We start from the raw sequence: 7,498 nt of genomic DNA on the forward strand, positions 1-7,498 counted from the left end.
TCCATAGTTTAGATATGGAATAGCAAAGCAAAACCAAGAAGAGGAATCCAAAGTTTTCAGGGTTTACTCACACAAATCAGTCGCTTAGGGATCGGGGATCGTTCTGCTCACAATTCTCCACCATTTGTTGCAGTGGGGATCCTGCAACACGCATATATCAAACCAGGAGTCCCGTGGAAAGGAAATATATATGGACAGACAGATTCTTGATAGCTGTTTCAGAGATGTTTATTTCTCCAGCCGCATGGCCGGAGCTCTGCCCAGGAACTGTTCCAGTCACGGGACCAAGGGTCCTTCTGCCCGCGCAGGGAACACAAACCAACCAATGGGAACGAGGCTGAGCAGGGGCAGGGAAACCCCGTGTCTGTGCCCTCAGGGCCCCTCTCCCAGGGCTACACGGCAGGGGAGGGACCCCAACACCCACAGACCTAGAGAAATATATATAAGGTATACCTGTGAAAAATGCCCCTCGAATTCAGTGATGTGCTCACATCAGATGCCTTTGCATCTTCTCAATGGACAAAGAGTTGAGCCTTGAGCAGTGGGGGTGTCAGCCCAGGATCTGCTGTCGTCTGGTGATCCTCCAAATATAGCAGGCTTGAGAGTTCACTGGCTCTGAGAAGGAGGTTGCTGGTTGCAGCTCATTGTGGTCCAGGAGAGCTCAAAGGGTCCTACTTAGGACTGCTCTTTATAGCATTGAAGAGAGTAGGCTTTAGTCATAGTAATTTTCCCTCCTGGCCACAATTTGGGTTGGAAACTTTCTTCAAGAGAGCTCAGTCCAGGTGCTGTTCAAGGCTGAGGCCTATTTCTCAGCTCATAGTGTGACCTGAGGGGTGGGGGGGAGAGATGCACCACCACAAGTAAGTGTCAAAAACCAAGCTTAGGGTATGAAGAAAAAATGGAAGAAAAGCAAGCGTGGTCAGACCACAAACAACGAATGTCTCATTTGTAGTTTAGGAAGATTAAAACAAAGCCAAATCCAAAAAAAGCTATTGAAACATGTAATTTCCCTGAGGAGGACACAGATAGGATCAGCAAGGAGACAGCTGTTGCAAGCCACCAGTCTTGAAATTTCTTGTCTCTCTTGCTATGTACTACAACATAGTAACTGGCTGTGAGAACATGGTCTGTGTCTGCATTATTTTAGTGTTACTGGTTTACTGAATTCTACCAGACACAACACAGGCTAGAAGGAAAACAGTATCAAAGAAATCTTGTCTGTTGATAATTGTAACATAAATATAGGAAGAATAAGGACTATTGTATATAGTATCATTACTATAGGGTAGTGAATAAGGGCCTATAACTGCATAAGGTTTGTCAATTAGAGGGTTTTTTCCTACTATAAGTAATTCTGTTCCTTCATGACCATCTGCATTCTTTACAGAGATTAGAGAGGTAGAACTTGTAAAACAGGAGTAAATTCCCCCTCCGAACCAGCTGTGTCACTCCAAATCCAAGCATAAGGACAAATCCTATCAATTCCACCACTTTCCAGATTGTAATGAATGCAGGAGATTTGCAGAAGGGCTGGAGGATGGAGGGAACCTTAAGATTGCTGGTTATGTTGCAGAGCAACTGAAGATGCCTGCAGAAGCAAGTTGTCATCAATGTGTTTACTGAACTGGAAGTTAAACATAGCTGTTGCAGTCAGCATGAAAAAGGAGAGCTCCATTAAGGATGGTCCAACAAGTTCTGGGCACAGAACTACTGTGTGTGAAGGACAAGGTTAGTATTCACTGGACATCTCAGACCTTAAGGGACTACATAGTTGATTTATGCAGAATGGTCCAGAATTTTTTGTGTCACAACCAGAATTCAGTAGATTGATTCCTCGGGTCATTAAAAATTGCTAGAAAGTAGAGATTAACAGTTATAAAGGTAGATGTGTGAATGTGGCCTGGAAGGTTACTCTAGAGCTGACGTTATATATTGAAGTTGTCCTTTTTTATCTTGGTTTCTCAGAGGAAGTAAAAAAAAAGTTGCTTTCTTTTTGGAGATGACTACAGTCTGGCTTACAGACTTTAAGAATGTTTGAAATGTTTCCTTTCCTAATGAGATGCTTGTGATGTATTTAAAAAGCATTCAGTGTTTTGAAAAAGAAAATGTGATTGCATTTTTGGGAAATAATTTTCCAAACTAGAAGTAGATTGGCTGTCTGGGTGAAGCAGCAGCTTCCAAGCTTTCTGCAGTATCCACAACTTGCAGCTTCCTGTAGTTCAGCAATTCAAATTTTCTGAATTTCTGCGAAAGCAGCTGCAGATAAGGCACAATACTATCTTTTTTTTTTGTTTTCTTTTGTCAGCTATATATATAAACAAGTCATCACAGGGTTTTGTCTTCTATTGCATTGTTTGATCTCCCATCTGGCCTCCATGGGTAAGTAATAGTGTGTACATCAGCAAGATGTACCACAGTCCAATGTAATATATTTGTTGCTTGTAACCTATCAAATACAAAAATAATAAAGTTCAGTACATTGATGCCTTAAGGTATTTCTGAAAGATAATCAAATAGGTTTATGGGTTATTGCTCTGTTGCTTTTGACCACTACCATAACTAAGCCAATTTCAGTTGCGTGCTGGAGATATCATTCCACTCTATGGCTACAAAACTGTTTGCTATTCATTGAAGGGAAATTGTAGCTGTTTTAGGGGTTTTGACTATGGTGAAGGAATGCTGTTCCTTAACAGGTTCCAAAACTACTTGTAATGCTGTAGAAATTTGACTTTTTAGAAACAGTTGGGAAAATTCTGAAGTGACCATGTCTAGTCTTGAAGAGCTGGCAGTATATACTAGGAATTATCTGAATATCACTAGGAAAGGGATTTCTTGAGGACATCATCACAAGACCTCATTTATGGATTCAGGCTTTTCTGGAGACTTGAAAGTAAATATTTATCTCTCAGCTGTGATAGCAATGTCTCTATTTGTGCATAGTGGCTTAATAAGCAGTACATTAAGCATATTTATTTATGTAATACATAAGGAAGATACTGTCTTTAAGGACTAGCAACAAAAATTCATCTACAAGGAAGGAACTCATAAACTGGAAATGAAAACTTGTGACACTCAGGAGTGTCTCCAGCTTCCAGCATGATGAAGGAAAGACAAATACTAATGAATTGCTTCCAGTGAAGCAAGACCTTGAGACCTGTGAGGCAGAGCCATGAGGATCACCAGGGGAACCATGAAAAGGGATCCTAGAAGAGTTTAAATTGCCTAGGTTGGTAAAATGAACAGGGAGAGGAATAGGAGCATTATTACCAAATGCATACAGGTAAAGAAAAGCACTAGAAAGAAGAGTTCTTCAAGTTAAGGAATGATATCCATACAAGGATGTATCCTAGAATAAATGTTCGATGGGCATTAAAGCCATTATAACGGTAAGGTCTCCTGTGAGAGTAATGCAGAAACTACTCTGACCTACTTTTAAGCTGAAGTAAAGTAAGTTTCTGAAAGAAAGCTGAAAATTCATCTGTGGCCATCCCTGTCAGGTTTATGTTTCTTGGCTTGCAGTAAGCAGGCTGGACTACCAAGGAAGGCAAGAAAGAATAGTTATGGAATTTGAGGTGCTAGACAATCTTTTCTAATTAACTGCTAATGATTGTGAGAGTGAAAAGTTTTTAAAGGCTTGCATGGTGAGAATTTGCTTTGCTCTTTCTCTCTTGGCATGTGGCTATTCAGTTACTAGTACATTCAAAGTACCTCTGTGGCTCTAGACATGTTAGTCCGTGATGCCCAAGGCAGAAGGCACCGTAGTACAGCAAATTTGTGCTAAGTAACACCACCTTCCTTTATTTCACAGAGAATCACCTACAAGCTCCACAAGCCACCTGTGACTGTATGTAATTTCACTGAGTGCTTAAACTAGTACAAAATGGACAGAGGTTCATGTTTAGATATTGTTCAGACACCTCCTGTAACAGCAGAACCAACACCACTGACACGGTGTAGAAGATAATCAGGGTGGAAAATTTCTTACCTGCTAGGTGTTAACCATAGCTGGGCAGAGGAGGAGGTGATGTGTAAATGTGTCAAGCCAGAGTAGTGCCAGAATAGTACGAGAATAGAAAAAAAAGTTATCCTCCCAGTACTATAAGACTACACTGCACACATCTTGAGATGATACATTTTTCTCACTTGAGCAGAAGTGAAATGGACAAGGTAAGATAAAGCCCCCAAACTTGACTTTCCACAGGGGTGGGGAGGTACAATTTTCTGGAGCTATAGCATAAAATTTGGTAAATTTTAGCAGAGTGGGAGGGTTAGAGAGTAAGGGGGAGGAGAGGGTGGGGAGAGAGAGGAAGCAGGGAGGATATTTTGGAGTGGTCCTTTACCCTCTTCTTTATACACTTTGTCTAGAAGCCAAGGATAAATATGAACCTTGGAAGTGCAAGTGTGTGAGGCTGCTTTTTTAGCATCTATATTACTTTTACAGAAGACAAAGGGGTGAACTGGAGCAGAGGCTTAGCCAAATATTTGGTACTATGTACAAGATTTTCATCCCGTGTGGTTACCAGTATGACATACCACTCAGACTTCTGGTAGCATGGCTTTCAGAATTCTATGTGACTGGTGCTCCTGTTGTATTTCTAAGATGTATTTCTCATGTAATAGTTGGACTGTTATGCTTAATTTTTTGATTGTGGTAAACCTTATTACTTGGACACTACAACAATTTGTGCTGAAATGAATGAAGTATATTTTTTTGTCTTTAAGATGCATCTCTGTGAAAGAACCATTTGTTTCCGATAATCTGAGCTTTAAGCAGAAGGGCCTTGACTTCAGCTGTGTTGCACTCTTTAATTCCTTTAAGTGAAGAGGGAATAATAGTGCTTTTTTTTTCTAGTCAGGACGCCTTCAAAAGCCTAATTCTTTATACTGACATCTCCAGAGATACATTGGAGCCTTTTGTAACCTATAAACCAAATGTGTATTTTGTATTGGGGCAAAACATTGAATATATTTTAGGAAACAATCACCAAACTTGATCATCAATGGGCTTTGGTCTGCAATAAGCAGAGAGATAAAAACATGGTGAAAGCCGAGAATACAAATCCTCTATCTCCAAGTGCTCAGCTCAGACCCCAACAGGATCAAGCATTAATACTGGTCATTGCATAAAGGAATATGTACATAAACAGAGGCAACATTGAAATCCCCTGTTACGCAACAAACAGCCTTTTTTACCTTCTTGTGGAAATAGAGTGATTGACCCAATATGCAGTAAAGATAGAGCACTTTACACAAGAAAAGAAAAACAAGTTCTACTGTTCTTGAAATAAGTCTGGTGCAAACTGATGGACATATATTTACATAGCCTCTACTGGAATAGGGATCATTTGGATCTGAATTGATGGCAAAGTGCTCTGAGATGCTTTTATGTAGTTTGGGTCACTGTGCAGTCTATCTTTTACGAGTTTTGCACCCAAGCAGGAAGCCAGAAAGAGGGGCTGGACTGAGTGGGACTGTATGCTGAAGTGCTCTGCCTTCAGGTCCAAGGGGCAGGCCACAGGCGGCTCAGATTCATCAAGGCTTCTCTTCCCTTTCTGCCAAGGCTGTGTTTGGGTAACTAATGAGGCTGAACTTGGAGGACACAGGAGGTAACACTGCCCCCTTACAGCAGCCACTTGCAGTGGGTGTGGAAGGCAGCTGAGGACATTAATGGTAAGGAGAACTCACCTCTTACAGTTAATATTATTCTGTATTGAAATAATCTTGTAGATTTCAGATATTAGAGATTTTTGTAAACTGTCTAAGACCAGCATATGGGAAAAAAAAAAGGGAAACATTACCCTTCTTAAATGAAGCAAACTAAAAAATCCAACACGTTTTTGCACACAATGCAAATAGAAGACTTTAGAACCCAAGAGGCTTTGATCTTTTACTAGGAGGTGTTTCCCATGTTCTTTTTACAAGAAAGTGACCCGGAAATTTTCAACTTAATGCAACTGAACTGAGAAAGGAAGGGATGATGACAGTGAGGTAGAGGAAATTCCTGTAAAGGAAACAGACTCAACGCAGTGCACAGCTAGAACTAACCACAATTCTTATCATGTTGTGTAGGATGTGCAAGTAAGATTTTGAGATAATTTTTTTTAACTATATGTTTTATCTTCAGATTTTAGCTCTCCCTACCCCATCTGCTTGAAGGTGAGTTAATTCTATTGCCTTTGAATGTGCATTTTAAAGTAAATTGGCTTTAACTGCTTGGTCAGGCAAACAGTAGTGTCTTAGTAAGTAGCTTCATTAGATATTCTTTTCTATTTCATAGACGTGGTAAAGTTTTTTCATCTCCTATGTGGCTATTCTAAGATTCTAAGATTACTAATTCTAAGATTACTAATCTTAGTCCTAGAATCAGATTATGCTTGCCTTTTCATTGATAAGTTGAATACAAGACACAGAAATTGATATCTTTCATAGTGAAGTGATTTCCATCAGAATCAGAACTGTTCGATGGAATGATTGTGGCATGCCACTCTTTACTAGATTTCAGAGATATCATGAAACTTGGCACAGCTCTCAAGAAACTGATTTTGATTTCTTTTGCTTATATTTTATGTAAATAACTGGAGAAGAAGAGGCTGAAGGGAGACCTCATCACAGTGTACAGCTTCCTCATGAGGGGAAGAGAAGGGCCAGGCACTGATCTCTTCACTGTGGTGACCAGTGATAGGACCTGAGGTAATGGCCTGAAATTGTGTCAGGGGAGGTTCAGGCTGGATATCAAAAAAAGCTTCTTTGCCCAGGGGGTGGTTGGGCACTGGAACAGGCTCCCCAGGAACATGGTCACAGCACCAAGCCTGACAGAGTTCAAAAAGGGCTGGGATTTGGACTCGATGATCCTTATGGGTCCCTTCCAACTCACCTTATTCTGTGATACTGTGAAAACTCTATGAAATAGAAATTTACTGTTTTCTTCTAAGAGTCCTTTAGGAGTTGAAACATAGGCAATATAATACAATTCCTATTTTTCTATCTCAATTTTTTAGCACAGGGAATTATGTGAAGACCACATTAATTTCCTTTGCATGTATGATACTTTCCAACTAAGTGGCATCCTAAGTCCCTAGACTAAGGATATGATAATATGGCTGTGTACATAGCAGGAGAATGTAGAAAGACATTTGATAATAAGTTGCCGAGAGTAGAATACTTTCTTCTCTGGTAGATACTGACAAAGAAAAAATGAGTCCTTGAGTAAACCGAGTCACCAAATCACCTAAGTCCATCTGCAGTGCAAATACACCTGAATGGTGATTGCTGTCTGCTTCTGCTGTGAATTTCCCTGTTCCTGTCAAGCACACTTGTAAGATGATTCTTAATTTCACATCCTACCATACTTTTTAAACACTATAAAAATGCAAAGATTACAAGATTCTCTAATGAAAGCATTATCCGATAGCAAAAAAAAAAAAAAGGCAGTGGTGTATTTTCCCATGCCTAGCTAAAGACAACAGAAAAATTATAAAGATTACTAACCAGAACTGTA

General features: G+C 40.0%; 1 protein-coding gene across 2 annotated transcripts in view; it reads left to right on the forward strand.

Moving 5' to 3' along the window:
* Positions 1 to 1,622: 1,622 nt before the first annotated feature.
* IL18RAP (interleukin 18 receptor accessory protein) overlaps positions 1,623 to 7,498 on the forward strand; it is a 25,969-nt gene continuing 20,093 nt past the window's right edge. The window contains exons 1-4 of one of the 2 annotated variants that reach the window (XM_017737132.1): positions 1,623 to 1,728; positions 2,306 to 2,379; positions 5,561 to 5,670; positions 6,125 to 6,156. The gene's annotated coding sequence lies outside the window, so the exon portion shown is untranslated. Of the gene's footprint in view, positions 1,729 to 2,305; positions 2,380 to 4,310; positions 5,671 to 6,124; positions 6,157 to 7,498 lie in introns of those variants that run through there. The other variant, XM_017737133.1, reaches the window with a different exon arrangement.

This window comes from Corvus brachyrhynchos, unplaced genomic scaffold (assembly GCF_000691975.1).
Source record: "Corvus brachyrhynchos isolate BGI_N302 unplaced genomic scaffold, ASM69197v1 scaffold83, whole genome shotgun sequence".
NCBI classification, from domain to species: domain Eukaryota; kingdom Metazoa; phylum Chordata; class Aves; order Passeriformes; family Corvidae; genus Corvus; species Corvus brachyrhynchos.